The sequence below is a fragment of the Macaca fascicularis genome, chromosome 7, assembly GCF_037993035.2.
Source record: "Macaca fascicularis isolate 582-1 chromosome 7, T2T-MFA8v1.1".
Classification (NCBI taxonomy): Eukaryota; Metazoa; Chordata; class Mammalia; order Primates; family Cercopithecidae; genus Macaca; species Macaca fascicularis.
In genome coordinates this window covers 30072758-30090043 of record NC_088381.1, presented here as the reverse complement: position 1 = coordinate 30090043, position 17286 = coordinate 30072758, and the positions used below count along the sequence as shown (strand labels likewise).

Below are 17286 nucleotides of genomic sequence, written 5' to 3'. Positions count from 1 at the left end.
ATTGAGGAACTTGTTGGTTCTGATTAAAATGATTATAAATGTGACCTCTTCAAAATGTGTTTCTATTCTGTTTTTTAAATGACTAATGCACTGGATGGTATTTTCGGGAAAAAGGATGAAGTTTGTAGAATTTAGATGTTAACTCAAAGTATTAGTTGCTTATAACTGGAAAGAAATGGAGGAGAATAAAATCTTTCTTGTTGAAAGCTGGTAATATCACTTCTTGACTGAGAGTACCATCTGGACCCATTTAAAGCAATCCCAACAGGAGCACTACTTCTGTACCAGTGACTTCTGTTGAAACTGGCCCTAAGAGAGCAGCAAATGCAAAAAACTAACAGGAAGCAATTCTCAAAAAAAAAAAAGCATTTATTTTCATGGAATAGTTCCCCTATACTATTAAAAATAAAATGTATTAAGACTTTATCTTTATTTATTGGAACTAAGAGCATGAACTTATTAAAAAAATATATACAGCTACAATTCTTGTCCATTTTTCTGAATTCGGTTTTAACAGTGATGTCCTGAAGGCACCACCAGTTCTCTGCATCTCCAAATGACATTTATTTATTTGTAATTTTCTTCATACTATATAGCTCATACAGTTCTGCAGACAGCTTTAATCCTAAATTAAAATATCCTGCATAATCTTTTGGTTCAAGTGTGATTATTCCTGCCAGATATAAAAATGATCCTAACAAGCTGCCGTGAGCAGCAGGGGCTTTCTTATGCACGTATTTAACCCCATGCACAATCAAATGGGACTGAAAATGGACGTTATTCTATTTCTTCACCTATTGCCCAAAACCTGATGACTTTTAGAAAGCCATTAAGAAAGCTTACAAAGCCAGGCACCGTGGCTCATGCCTGTAATCCTAGCACTTTGGGAGGCCGAGGCAGGCGGATCACGAGGTCAGGAGTTTGAGACCAGCCTGGCCAAGATGGTGAAACCCCGTCTCTACTAAAAATGCAAAAATTAGCCAGGCGTAGTGGCGGGTGCCTGTAACCTCAGCTACTAAGGAGGCCGAAGCAGGAGAATTGCTCGAACCCAGGAGGCGGAAGTTGCAGTGAGCCGAGATTGTGCCATAGCCTGGCCGACAAAGCAAGACTCCGTCTCAAAAAAAAAAAAAAAAAGAAAGCTTACAAAATGCAAAGTCCTGCTCACCTTCATTACTTTGTGTTCCTAGCTCCCACTAGAGGTCTCTTGTCATTATATAAAACGTGGCCTTCTCCATTGATTCTCTGGTAGCAGATGTTTTGTTTTCCTTTTTGTTGTCTCTCAAGCCAATCTCTGTTTTACAACAACCATAGCATGACATTGATCATGTAATCATATGGCAAAATATGGAAAGAATAGTAGGGGTCCTGTCTCTTCATGTGTGATTATCTTGTGGCTCAAATGAGAAAATTATTTGACAGTTGACATCTCCCCAAATCTAAGAGGATACCTGAACATTGAACTGTCACATCGTTTTTATTATATGACTGTCAGTTGAAAATTGTTAATTGCCAAGGACCTATCTTTTATTAAACCAGATCAATTATAAAGTCAAGTTGATAGAAGGTAACAAATTGTCTTTAAGATCTCTTTTTTTTTTTTTTTTTTGAGATGGCATGTTGCTCTGTCACCCAGGCTGGCGTGAAGTGGCCCGATCCTTGCTCATTGCAGCCTCCGCCTCCCAGGTTCCAGTGATTCTCCTGCCTCGGCCTCCGGGGTAGCTGGGATTACAGGTGTGCACCACCATGCCCAGCTAATTTTTGTATTTTTAATAGCTATGAGGTTTCACCATGTTGGCCAGGCTGATCTTGAACTCCTGGCCTCAGGTAATCCACCCGCCTCAGCCTCCCAAAGTGCTGGGATTACAAGCGTGAGCCACTGCGCCTGGCCAAGATCTCTTTAGCATATCTTTCTTTTATGACTTTAACATTTATGTATGCTAATGATCAGCTTATAATATCTTGAGACATATTTTTAGTCATTAAATTTCTGGTGTTAACAAGAGTGGAATTAGTAAGGTAGAAGCAGAAAACTAACAGTTCTGAGTGTATTTTGTCAAAATTTTCACTTTTTATAATTCAATTAATCATGACAAATTATGCCCACAATATACATCTGATTCAAAGGATCTACCCTTCTATCTTAATCCAGATAGCACATGAGATCAGATACAGAAAATTCAATGAGTTGTGTGGCGAGGAAGTGCCCACATAACACACAGTATCTCAGATGATGGTTTGTTTCACTGTTCTTGTGCACCTACCACAAAGGCCCAGCTATGGGGCCACAGCTTGATGGTTTTTTTTGCCTTCACCTAATGTTCTATGTCCATTAATTCTAGGATCAAGTTTTTGTATTTTAAAACATTGAGTTATTATATTTTATCAGACTTCAGTTTTGTAACGAAATAATTATCAAAATCTGTTTGTCTTTCACTAATGAACAAAACCTAAGGATTTGAGCCCTTATTTCTCTATCTGTATAATGGGTATATTACATGGGTATTTAATTCACAGACAAATAATGAAGTATAATGGTACTAAGTAATATAATCTACAAAAGTCTCATTATGTATGAATGATACATCATATCTCTTAAATCGTTTGCAGCCCTCTTGCGGTTACCTGATGTCTTCTTGATAAATCATTTAGTATGGTTGCGTTTAATTCTTGTTTTCAGGATATACTGAATTTCATTCAACATGAACACATACATCATATTATAATTAAAAGTTTCTTCACTTGAGAATTAGAGCAGGATTTGTCAGTAGTTCATGAGTGATACTTGGGAAAGAACTCTAATTGATTTTTACTATCCACTGGTAATTTTGTGTTGATTTCCAGACTGGGTGTATTTATGCATAATCAAACCTAGGAAAGATCCACTTTAATATTTCAGAATGTTCATAAAATTCAAATTCTATTTAGTACTATTATTTTAAAATGTATTATATCTCCTAAACTAGGAACTCTATCTATGATTTTCTTAGCAAGAGTATCTTTGGAATTATAAATTTGATTTTAACACTTACCGTGTGGGGCAGGGGATGTCCTGTAAGGTTTACACATATTCTTCAGACATAACAATTTCCAGTCTATTGAACTTATGTAACTATTTATGAAATATTCTTTTCAACTTCCACAAGCATGATGGAAAGAAAAGAAACTAAGAATGAGCATTCCATTGTTATTAATCTGAGTTGCATTCACCCTTGTAATAAAAACCAAAATAAAAAATCATACATTAAAAAAGATGAAAAACATCAACTACAGGTTCAGTTCCATGACCCAGATATTTAATCCCCAACTATTTGGCCTCATTAAAGAAACTCATATTTCCACTGATGTTAGTCTTTTGCCAGAATGTTTTCACCCCAATTCTGTACCTTCAAGTCTAACTTCGATGTCAGTTTACCATTATGTAGGTAGCAGCCTACTTTCTGTTATTCTCTTTCTCAGCATCCTTTTTATTTCATTTTGTATCTTCCCTACTCTCTACTACAGTATAAGTTCACAGGGGACAGTTACAGTTATGATCAACCTATTTTATAACTTTATCATGAAATTCTCATCATCTAGCATATCTGGCACATGGTAGGCATTCAGAAATATTTGTGGAATAAACTCATGAACTGTAAACTACTGAAGTCTAAAACATGAAGAATAGATGGCAAGAAAGTAAAGAATGCTTCCGTTTTTGAATTGTAAGAAAAAATATATATAAATGACTGACAGAAAAAAAAAAGTGTATTTATTTTGCCAGTCAATTGTTTTGAGTCCAAATCAGGTTTACATGTGACTTGATTGTAGAGGATAGTGACCTAGCAAAAAATAGTCAGTAATAGCAAAGAGGCTGTTGAAACACAGCAGCAAGCTCCACTGATATTTAGACATGTCTCAATTAATTCAAAAGTTTATAAGAAAAAGTTTATTAAATAGTGGTGATAAAACTTAGTATGTCCAGCATTATTAGTGAGAAATGATTCACTTGGGGTAAGGTGGGCATAGAACAGAGCTGATAAATACTCAGAAAAGAAGATTGAAAGGCAATGTGGTTAAAATGGCTTGTTATACCAGCAAAGTGCATATTATTACCCCATTTACTTGCCCTTAAATCTTAGACTTCTTTTTCTCATAACAAAGTTGTCTAAAATAAGCACTCAAAAATAGCCTGAGGATTGCGTTGTATATCAGGAGCCTCTACTTCCCTGAAATAATTACTTTACTAAGCCCTCTCCTCAATACAAAACCCCTGAAGCCAGCAACAATCTAAGCAACAGGTTTGTAATAACTTTCAGAAACTTAAGCGTAATAAATATGAAGAGGCCGGATTTATGTTTCATTTCCCAGATGCAAAGACTAGTACAATTCCGCTTCCCCCAAGTAGCAAACATTGCTTCCTGCTTTTGTACATCATTTGAAAACTGCTTAACTCACCCTCTCATCAGAGGATAAGGAGGAGAGAGGGCTGATTACGTTTCAACATGTATGACATTAAATGCTTTTAGGTAGCTCGTTGTGGGAACATAGGGTGGCATACTGGATTAGCAGCCCCAGGAGAAACTGAGCTTCGTAGGATTTGTTCTTCTTCCTTGTCTCTGAAGCCCCCATTTAGATTCCCATGACAAGGCTCTTCCATAATTTCTGGTACCCCAGTGCTCTTCCACATGGGTGGTGCTGGTGACTCTATTCTCCACACTTCTTCCTGCCCAATCTCATGTACTAGAGATGTTCTCTTTACCTAGTCACATCCTACCCAGACTACAGCATGTGCATGTACAATTTACCATGAACATGTTAGTTAAACAATTTATATTAAACTGATAAGAACAGATGCTACATTTGATCTTAGCCAGAAGGCCGAGAGGTGATTGATCAATTTTTAAATTAACTATGGACTGGACGCGGTGGCTCACTCCTGTAATCTCAGCACTTTGGGAGGCAGAGGTGGGCAGATCACCTGAGGTCTGGAGTTCAAGACCAGCCTGGCCAACAGGGTGAAACTCTGTCTCTACTAAAAATACAAAAAATTAGCTGTCATGGTGTCACACACCTTTAGTCCCAGCTACTCGGGAGGCTGAGACAGGAGAATTGCTTGAACCTGGGAGGCAGAGATTTCAGTGAGCCGAGATCGTGCCACTGCACTGCAGCCTGAGCAACAGAGCAAGGCTCTGTCTCAAAAACAAAACAAAACAAAACAAACAAAAGAACAAAACTATAGATTGCCTAATTATTTTACCACTATTTATTTATTTTCTCAGTTAGGCCTAAAGCTCCTTGAGAACAAAGAATTACTGTGTCTGTATGTTATATAAGTTTTGTAGCATGGAATGCAAACAGAATACTTTATTCATTCAGCAAATATTCATTGAACATCTACTATGTGCCAGGCACTCTTCTTGATACAAGATCTTGGTGCCCATGGCACTTACATTTCTAGTGAGAGAGGATACATCACAATTAAAACAAAACAAAACAAAACAAAAACACAAGACTGTCAGGTAATGATAAAGGCTCTGCAGGGAATTATTGTTGGGCAGTTTGATAGACAGCCCTAGGGGTTTACTATAGGCTGAGTGGTCAGAGAATATCAGAGAAGGAGGTAGGATTTATCCTAAGTTTGAATTGCAAGAAGGAGCCAGAAATTCTCCCACCTTACAGAGGGGAGAATATTCTAAGCATAGCAAACAGCTACTGCAAAAGGTCTAAAGTAGGAATGAGCTTGATGTAGATAATGAAGTCAAAAAGGTCAGTGTGACTCAAGAGAAGTATGGGGGAGGGAGAATTAAGAGTCAATATTGAAAAGTGAGGGAGGGATAGAATATGTTGGGTGTAATAATCCAAAGTAAGAAGCTTGAGTTCCAGGTATTAAAGGGAGTCTTTTCACAATTTTACTCAAAAGGAGTAACATGATTTATGTTTTGAAAAGGTCATTTTGTTTGCTATGTAAAAAAAAAAAAATTGAATTAGAGAAGAGTGTGTGTCTGGAAGAGGAGTCTATTGCTTAGTTGAAGCAAGAGAAATAAATTGTTAGCTGGTGTTTGTTTTGTTTTGTTTTGTTTTAACATGAAGTTGGCAAAAACCATGGTGTGACATATGTGCTCTAGGTGACCTATATCCGGAAGTGCCAGTGGGAGGAACCCCTTTAGATGGTAAAGCTAACCCTGTCTGTGGTATGCAGGAAGTCATATTAGGACTACATCTTGATGGATGAATACGATTTTGCCATAAGGAACAGCAAGTCCAAAAACCCAGAATATGAAGATGGGGAACAAGTAGGAGGTTAATGAGAAGTTGGTATGACTGGAGATGGAATACAAAGTGAGACGCAGTGGAAGGTAACTATGACTTGTACCCCTGAAGAAAATAAAAGGAAGTCTTTGAACCTGGACTTCAACTTCTTATTTTATTTTGGTAAGAACACTTAACATGACATCTGCCCTCTTAACAAATTTTTAAGAGTGTATAATATATTATTGCTGACTCTAGGTACAATGTTGTACAGCAGATCTCTAGAGCTTACTAATTTTACTGGGCTGAAACTTTATGCCCATTGAATAATAAGCCCCTAGCAAGCACAATTCCACTCTTCAATTCTATGAATTTGACTATTTCAGATATTGCATATTGGTGTTATCAGGCAATATTTGTCTTTCTGTGACTGCTTATTTCAATTAGCATATGTCCTCAAGGTTCATCATGTTATCACATATTGCAGAACTTCCTTCTCTTGGAAGGCTAAATATTATTCCATTGTATGTATATATCACAAGGTCTCTATCCATTCATCAGCTAATGAACTTTTAGGTTATTTCCACATCTTGGTTATTGTGATGCTGCAGTAAACATAGACATGCTAATACTTCTTCAGGATCCTGATTTTAATTCTTTTGGGTAAATACCCAGAAGTCAGATTGCTGGAACATATGGTAGTTCTATTTTTAATTTTTTGAGGAACCTTCATGCTGTTTTTCATAGCAGCTACACCATTTTGCATTTTTACCCACAGTGTGCTAGGATTGCAATTTCTCTACATCCTTACAAGCACCTGACTTTTGTTTCATTTTGGTTTTGTTTTCATTTAATGATAGCCATCCTGAAAGGTGTGGGGTGGTATCTCATTGTGGTTTTGATTTGTATTTCTTTGATAATTAATGACATTGATCATTTTGCATGTATCTCTTGACCAGTTGTATATCTTCTTTGGAGAAATGTCTATTTAAATCCTTGGCTTGGTTTTTTTATTGTATTATTAGGATTTTTTGCTATAGAGTTGTAAGAATTCCTGGACTTGGACTTCTGGGAGCAATTTATATTTGTGGTGGAAAATCTCATGAGTAACAAAAACAACCAATACAGACTTAAGATAGGGTCCTCTTTTAAAGTGCAACTTAATGGAATTAAGGGAATTTAACACATACAATTGCTTTCTTTATATTTATATTGCATTTTTGCCCAGAAAGAGTATTTTGCATACATTTAAAATTCCCATTAATTTAGAATAAGCTAGGGGTTGGCAATATTTTTCTCTAAAGGATCAGATATCAAATTTCTTTTGGTTTTGTGGGCCATACAATCTCTGATACATCTACTTAGCTCTGCCTTGGTAATGCAAAAACAACCATAGCCAACGCATCAGTAAATGAGTGTTTCTGTGTTCCAGTAATATTTTGTTTACAAAAAGAAGTGGTAGGCAGGATTTGGCCTACAGGTCTAATCACAGTGCTGTGATTAGATTGTGTTATAATCGAGTATAATAGGCCACAAGAAGAGGAGTGTGGTAGCTTTCTACTGGAAAGAACTATATTTTGTTATTATCATTAACAGATTTTCTTGTAAAGCTCCCTATTTGCTGAAAATTATAACTGGTTTGCTCAATGTGGGAGCCCTGGTTTGTAAACTCTCATTTGGGTTTTCAGAGATTTTTGTCTTATTTCTTCTGCTTCTTACTTTTTTAAGGTAATCTACAAGCTTGATCTTGTCAATCAGTTGCTAGACATGTGAGAAGTTATTGTGGTATGGTTGTTTGAAAGAACTCATATCCTGAGACATTTCTTAAATTTTATATACTTTTTTTTTCAGTGAGCATACTCTCTGGGTATTGATTTCAATTTAATAAGTATGTGTTGAATTGAATTGACTGAAATATCTGGTGGCCACACAAATATATACCCAAAATAAGCATTGTGGTTGATTATTCGTTATGTGAATACACATACAAATCACTCAAAAGAGGAGAAGCACTATTTTAAAGAAAAAATTGTCCTTTGGTCTTCTTAGTGGTGAGCCAATTCTGACTAAGTTGTTTTTCCTTCAGACCTCTATCTTTACTGACCTTTTGGCCAATTATAAGCTTGTTAGTGTGATGCTTAGAAAGCCTCAACATGATACTGCTGATTTCAGTGTCATAGATGGGAAACAGAGGTGTTGGGAGTAAGTAAAATTACATGTTCATACCACATCTCTTTTAATTAGTTTTCATCTCTAGAGGGTGAGTACAGAGTAATTTAGTAACACATACTTGTTATCTTAATTGACAAAAACATATAGAGAAAGAGGTGAAAACAAATGGAAGGAAATAATTGCTATTTAAAGAACACATGAGAAGTATCTTTCCTGCTACACAAAATTTGACTTATTAATGAATTTTTAAGATTTGATATTGAGAACTTTTATTCTATTAGTGCCATTGAATTTTTATAGGATGCAGAATAGACCAAAGTTGGATTATGAAGTGTCTATTCAAACAGATGTGCCATTTGTCAGAGGTGGGGAAGTTAGGGGAAATTTGTTTCTGTGTCTTCGAGTAGTTTCCAGGGAAAGCATAATGCACATAAGCACGAGAAATCACATTTCATGTAGTGGAAGGAGCACTGGACTAGGAGTAGTCAATTTGGGTTTTAATTTCAACTTTGGCATTCCAGTATTTGGGTTGAATAAATGAGTGGCTATATGACATTGAGTCAGTCACCAAACCTCTCTTTTCTCTACCTATCTATTCATGTGTATATTGATATCAATTTGGATAATATCTATATCAGAATAGGCTACATTATGCTCTAATAAGAAACAGTGTCCCAAATCTCATTGGCTAAAACAGCTCAAGTTTATTATTTCTTTTTCATTCAATGTACCAACCTGGGGTCAGAAGGGGTCTCTGCTCTTCATTGTTACACAGAGACAAAGCTAATGAAGCAGAATCCATGTACTCGGAAAAGGTGGAGAACTGTAAGCATTTGGTAAAAATACCGATGACTGAGGAGAGGGAGCCTGAGAGAGGAAAAAAATACTAATGATTGCACAGATAATTTCTAGGGCTCTATATAAAATTATATGAAATTGGGTAGAAAAGTGTGGTTTCTCTTTAGATTCCTGCTTCAGAAAGTTAAGGATCTCCCTAGGTGTTATAATTATGGATGATCTAATTTTCTTTTGATTATCTTTATTATTGAATTCTGTGTAAACAGTATTAGTATTGTTTATTAAAGGCAAAAATAATATAACAAAAGCTATTTTTAAGTAATGAATCTCTTTCAAATGTCCCTTGCTTATCTTTTTTAAAAATTTATGAATGTATATAAATACCTTTAGTTTCTTCTATAATTCAGAATTTGGTGTCTGAGTTAATATTTCACGTTCTGTACTATTGTGATTTCATAACAATTGAACACATCTTTTCCATTTTTTACATGGAGTTATATGATTTTCTAACCTGTTTGTGCACAAAAATAATTCTGATTTTTCACATTTTATTCTTGAGATCCGGTCAGACTTACTAAGCTTTCTACTGGAGTCCCTGCCATGGGACTAATGGAGTCCTTACCTTTGCATTGTACCAAGAATACAAGGATAATCCTTTGTGTATTGTCTCTAATACAGGCAATACCCTACAATTTGGGGGAATATTTTGGCTTCAGTAATTTATCAACAAAGACCCTTCATTAGTCCCTTTTTTTTATTTTTGGTTATGAGACTTCCTTTTTATTACACCTATTTGGCCATACCTTACCTTCCTTGCCTTTTTTTTTTTTTAACTGTCCCAGAGCTTTTATTTGACGTTTTCTATCGTTTCAGTATTTCAGTTCCTAGAGAGGATATTTTGTTGTACATTTATTTCTCAGAATTATTTATAAAACCATGGAACTTTAAAGCTGGCATTTGGTTTCAATCCCTTTCCAGAAGCTGAGGATACACTTGTGATTGTGGTTCTTTTCGCTGGGGAGAATACATTGGTCCCTGGCTTTTGTCTCTTGTTTGTTAACCAGTTCTCAATACAAGGTGACCTGAAACAGTCTTCTGGCCTCTGGCAATTTTGTTTACCTTCTTTCTTTTCTTTTTCTATCCCTCACTCCCTCCCTTACCTTGGTCTTACAACGTTTTTCAAAAATGATGAGCAGTTTGTTTACCTCTGAATCCATTATTGTATTATTTCTCACTTACCTGCAACTGAATCTGCATCACAGAAATTTAGTTGATTGCTGAGAGATTATTTTGGTAATGTGATAAGAGAATACAAATTGCAGGGGTTTTATAAGCACGACATATAATAATAAAACTTTCAAACAATCTAGCAGTATTTTTATAATTAGGACTTTGGTTATTTTTCCTTTGCTATGTACATCAGAAGTTTTTTGAGAAGTAAAAATAAACTATCTGAGAGTTTAAAAAGGAACTTAGTTTCTTTGCAGTCATTTAAAAAATAGATGTACAGAGATATAGTTATGATTTACAGAACAATAGTCACATTTTAAGTGGTACAGAAACATTGATGCTTTTTAATAAGCCAAATCATCACCTTATTCCTGTAAGATAGGGTCATCATACATCCAGGTTCACTGGGACAGTTTTGGCTCATGCCTCTTGTTCCAAGGTAATTATTAATAATGCACCATTTCACTCTAAAAAGTAGCCTGGTTTGAACAATAAATTATATAATCACTTTATTTAAAAGAGACTAACCTTTAAGTTAAATGAAGAAAAATATATATGTGTGTCCTACTTAAGGTTAATCTAGCAATTTCAAAATATTCAAATAACCGTGTATGATATACTAACACAAATGAGTTAAAGAATATAAAGCTGATGCTTAATCATTTTCCTTTTACATTTAGATATGCAAAAATACTAGAATCTCCTAGCAGTTAAATGATATAGTTTAAGAGAAAAATCATGCTTAAGGCGAATAAAAATCTTAATTTTTACTTCATCCAACATTTACAGTTTTAGTTTTTCTGTGTTTGGTATATCTTTCTTAGTACATGATTTTAAAAACTAACATGCAAAAGGTTCATTGCACAGTAAATGACACCCTTCATTTTATAATGGTTTATTTATATATGCATTAAAAATGTAACTGGATAACCCTGAGAACTGCTTTACAAAATTCTGCTATTCTTCACACTTAAAACACAAAACCTATAATTAAAAAAGAAATGAGCAATTTGTCCATTAGCCAGAGTCAGATTATACACTTTAAATCTGGAGATTTTGTAAACACACTAATAATATTTTACAAGCCTAAACCAGTTTGAAGCCTGAAACACAATTTCATTTATCTTTATATTCCAAGCTTTATGATGTCACAGAAAGTGTCCATCTGTTCAGCTGAGATTGCTTCAAATAGTGAGTGGTCAGAAAGACTTAGATGATAAAGGTCAAAGGAGCCTCTTGACCCTGTGATACTTGCCAAAGCAATTGGAGCATCAGGGCTGATATATAGTTAGATACAGTTCGCTAAAGCAGGCTACACTTTAATTGGTAGTGATAGCAAGAATACACAGTAAAGTCACTGCTGAAAGAAAACAAAAAGTATCCAATATAGTAATTTATTACCAGTCAGTGGGTTTCACGCACTAGGTTGTTTTACCCCTGCAGTGGTGAGAGAAAGCAAAAAGGTACTCTAACACTTAGCTGAAAATGGATGCCCTGCTGATACCCAAGATGCGTAGTGGCCCCATGATTGCCCGTGCCATTAGCTTGGTAATGTTGTCTCTATTGTAAACTCAGCTCCCCATGTTCTTCCTGTGCATCAGCTGCAGATTGAAGGCTTTCTCCTTTGTCTTCTATTTGCCCTGCCAATCATGCTGCTCTCCACCCGACCCGATGGAAGGAGACAGTTTTACTGCCAACAACTATCTTCAGCAACCTAGGGCTCAAAGAATCTGAAAATGAATGGTTGGCACTTTCATTTACACCTTGCTGTTTGATTTACGCGTTGTTGGGATTTTTTTTTTTTTTGTTCCTATCATTCCACCAATGGTTTCCAGATTTTTCATATCTTTGCATAACTAGTATACACCTGTATGCTTATGGCTCCCTATGAAATTAAATTATTTGTTACAAATGTTGACATGTATTTGGTGCAGTATGAGCACAGCTCTTTGTGAATATTTTTTATTTAATCAGTTAAAAAATTCTTTTAAAAATAGTTACTGGTTTCTGTCAATGAAGATAAAATTCCCATGGGGAAATATGAACGAGCTCTTCAATATCTCGATTTTTTTCCTTAAACATCTTAAGAAAAACTATATAGCACCAAGAAAAGATAAACTAAAGCAGATACTTTCCTAATTGCAAGCACAGTTGCAGTAAAATAAATCTTATTTCACATTTCCAGTCATATATGGGAGGTGTAGTTTGTGTTTTTGGTTTGTGTTTGTGCTTAGTTAAAATATGGATACCTTTTCAAATATTTAAATTGACTTCAAGGATCACTCGATTTCAAGACTGATGGATACACTGTTTTTGTCAAATCACAATAGAAATATATTCCTGAAGTAATTACAGTAGAAAACAATATTAGCTTGGCATTTACAATTAAACACTAAACTTGATTTGGATTTTCTAACTGAGGGCTCAAATAGTATAGAAAAAGTATGTTACTGTATACATTTTTCATGGATAAAATAGTCTTTTATACATTTTGTTTGCATTTGTAAAGTTAAAATTAGATAATATTGTGATTCTATGAAAATGTATTTTCTTTCTTTCTTTTTTCTTTTCTTTTCTTTTCTTTTTTTTTGAGACAGGGTCTTACTCTGTCACCCAGGCTGTAGTGCAGTGGCGTGATCAGGAAATATATTTTCAATTAAAGTTTAAACACTCTAGGTTAGATCATGGAAATGGTAAGTTGTTGAAAAGTATGTTATTTTGTTTCTCTTTCTACACACACACGCGCGCGCGTGCACACACACACACACACACGTACACGTACGTTTCAGTTTTTAACTTAAGCAAACAGTATCTGGAATTTTTCTGAGACTAGCCCTAGGTATATGAGGAGTTAGAAAAGACCAGATTCAGGCTGTCCTTTACCAGCTGCTTTTATTGTGGCCAGGTTCTTAGCATTGTATTGGGTTACCCCAAGGAAAGTTTGATGAGGAGCATGTTCAAGCCAGCTCCCATCTATTTTAGAAACCATGGTGCTTTGGACATCAAAACAACTAGGGACTTTAATGTTTTAGGTTAGAATGAAGCCTTACCATCTTTTCAAGGACAGAAGGAGAGACATTTCAGAAAAAAAAAAAACTCCTCATAGCGTGTTTGTGTACTGTGAGTGATGGTTTGACTTCCTTAATAAAATTATTTATTTAGCTATTACAATATTAATTAATTGACTAATGAATTAGTTAATTTGCTGCTGGAATGGAGACTAGGCACTCATGCCTAGTCTTATGCCTTATGTCATAAATCTTCACAAACCAAGGAATTCTTAAGTCAATATCTATATGTTTTCAGTTTTATTATTTAGGCTAAATAATTCTAAGGTAAAAATTGTATGAAATAATTTTAGCACTGGATAAATATTAATCTGTCATTACATTTATGAAGAATGCTTTTGCTTTTTTTCTAACTTGTATTTTCTACTTTAGAATCTTCAAATGGACAAGGCAGCAGCAAAGGAGAAGCTTATAGATTAGGAAAATGACTAGCTTTAGGAAAGAGGACAAAAAAGAGGTAAACCAATATAGGACTCTCCATCACTAATGGAAATACATATTTTAAGGGAGGTAGCACAGTTCTCAGAATAAGTTGGATCCCAGTGGTAAACAGCCCTCAGAGACAAAAAGGTAGATAAGGAAAATAGCATTTACATTGTACTTTCCATGAAATTTTTATGTGGTTATGTGTATTAAATCAGTTAAAGTAGATGGCATGTCTTGATGTATTTGAAGGGGGAAAATTTAAAAGCATTTTCTTTTCCTGGATGTTATGCCAGTAATATATAGAGTAACTTGAGTTTTCAGGTATGGTTTATGTTGTAATTTAAGACTTTCCAAAATACGGTGTAGCAGTATCAGTTTTCATGTATCACTAATGGATTAAGGCTGAATTTTAGGAAGTGAATGCTTGACAGTACAGAGAGGATCCTGACATTTATGGACAATAAAGAAACCTCTCTCACTCTTCAAAACACAGCCTTTGTGGTAGGCTCTATTATTATGATGTTGTTGATGTGCCCCTTTCTAGACATGAAATAAACATGTGTACACATTGGTGTGTGCATGTATATAGTTTTTTTATGTAGAATTGAGATACTATAGAGCTGTTCTGCAAGTTGCTTTGTCAAGTCAAAAATATTTGGCAGACATCTTTCAATATCAGTACATGAAGATCTACCCTGGTTAGATTTTTAACTAAACTTCCAATACATACTATTTTAGTTTTACTTTTGGAAAATCCTTGATGGGGAAGCAATTTGGGACTATATGCTAATATACAATTATTACTAGTTTATGCTATTATAATGTCACTCTTCTTTCATTTACTTAATACTACTGCATATATCAATTTCGAATTACAGGGATTAAAGAAGGGCGGTTACTCACATAAATGGACCTAGAAAAACCATTTAACTTATTCAACATCAAGAAAATACATGAATCAAATGAGTTTTTAAAATAGCAACAGTAATCATATCAAGTGAAATTACAGTAACCTACCATTTCTACTATTATTTAATTTTTTTCTGACAGCTTAAGCAAATGCCAAAATATAAAAAAAAAAGATGAAGAGAAGGAAAAACATTACCTTTATTCAAATAGAGTAATAGTGGACACTGCATATAAAATATTAATAGATCAGAAAACCTAATAAAACAAAAAATAATGTTCAGCATGGTAGTTGGCTAAAAACAAAACATATGTACTTACATGAAAACACCAATTAGAATATATAATGGAATTAAAATTCCATTCATAATAGCAATAAAAAAGAAAATAAATAGGAATAGATTTCATAAGAAATGTGCAAGAGCCACATGAAACCATATTTTAAAAATTACTAAAAGACACAGAAATGCCTTAATTTAATAAAATAATATAGTCCCACAGGGAAAGCACACTAATTTAAAGGTTTCCATACTCACAACTCTATATATTTCATAACAATCCATTTCAAACTCTCCTTAGTGGGTTTCCAGGAACCAATGAGTGGATTATAAAATTCTTCTTGAAAAACAAGTATGTGAATTGAGCTAAAAAAACTTTAAAAATAGCAGAATAATGGCTGGAGCCTTCCTTCTTCCTTCTCAGATGTCAAACATATTATCTATCTTTCTACATATTTATCTACACACACAAACACACACACAGTAAAATAGTAGCACTTGGTACAAGTTCAAGAACAGAAAAAGAGATAAATGGGGGGGAAAAAATGGTCCAAGAATGAGCATGTCATAACCTACTCTTTGTTAAAGATGGCACTTAAAGTCTAAAAGGAAAGTTAATAAAAGGCTTTTGTATAATTAAGTGTGATTTTTGTATAAAATATAAAATTATATCGCTTCTCTCTACCTTTCACAAAAATAAACTTCAGATGAATAAAAATTTTAAATGTAGAGGGATAAATTATTAAAGGAAAACACTTGATAAATTATTTAGTAATCATGTTACAAAAGGCCTAAGAAGCAAAATTTCAAAAAAAAAGAAAAAAATGAATTTTCACTATGTAAAAAATTATATTGTAAAAACCTCAAAAACTTACAAGCCAACTTAAAACCTAATAACAGACTTGAAAAAAATCTTTGTAATATTCAATAAAGTATTAATATCTCCATATATAAAGGGACTCACACAAATTGAAAAGGAAAAGATAAATAGTAAATGAAGAAATTGGGCAAAGATTAACACTTAAGCCACAGAAAAATACAAATAGTCATTAAGCTTTTCTCACTAAAAGCCCACAATGCAAATTTCCTCTTGTTAATAAATATTAAAAGAAGTACTAAATTTTTTGACAGCATGACAAAATAATAACTTATATATATCCACATTTGTTGAAATGTGTTTTGAAACAGACTTGCTGGAGCAGCCTCACAATTTAGTCAATACTTTAAAGACAGCATAGCTTTTTACCCTGAAATTTCATTTTAAGGAATTTTTAAAAGAACCAGAAAGTATCCAATGATTGTATTTTTAGAAAAATAATGGAAAATGCTACTTTTCATTTGTAATCTATGGAGAAATGGCTTATGTAAGGATAACTTATGTCCTTTTCCAAATTACCCTAAATTCTGCATCAATACGATTTTTGAGGAGACTTAGTACAAAGTTAGGGCTATGGCATCCAAGCATACCAGAACCCAAGAGTGGAGGCGTCCTAACTGAAGCTCTGGGTGGACAAGAAGCCACTGATGAAAGCAATCTGTTATAGAACAAGTTGACTTTTGACTGACCTTGTAATTAGGTACTTAAATCGGCTAGCGTTGTAAGACATTTATTTTTAGGCGACAGTTTCTTAAGTGAATTTCTCTGGTCACACAGCAGTTAGAGATGGGCTAACTGAAATGTGCAGGACTCACACCCAAAGGCTATATCCCATGTTACCGTAAACAAAAGCATACTTAATTTTTAAAAGTGTGCTAGTTTTTATTATTTTTAAAAGACCTGGAATAACACCTTCAACCATGACATTTCACTATTTAATAGGTTACCAAATGGAGAATGTCATGAAATTAATATGTTGTCCTCCATGATTATATGATCCAATGTTATCTGATATTTTAGGCTCAATGAAGTCTTCTATAAAATACCTCATGTTTTATGAACTCATAACAGAACAAACTCCTGCTGATATGCACAAAGTTTGAGACATGTCCAGCTTTTAAGAGATTGGAGTGGGTGAAGAATAATGACACTTATGCATATGATGATGATGAAAGGTAAAGGTTGGAAAAGATATTAGAATGTCATGGGAAGTCCAAGGAAGGCAAGATTGCAGCTGGAAGGGCAGATTAGTAAGGGTTTAGGAAAGGTGGTCTCTTGAGGGAAATGAGCTTTCTTCAGGACT

The 17286-nt window shown here is 34.4% G+C and overlaps 1 protein-coding gene and 1 pseudogene across 5 annotated transcripts in view; one reads left to right on the top strand and one right to left on the bottom strand.

The window, feature by feature from the left end:
• The window catches only part of WDR72 (WD repeat domain 72), a 240049-nt gene that overhangs the window by 97891 nt on the left and 124872 nt on the right, over positions 1-17286 (top strand). The gene's annotated exons all lie outside the window — the stretch shown is intronic.
• LOC123574960 (U2 spliceosomal RNA) lies at positions 4707-4869 on the bottom strand (annotated as a pseudogene).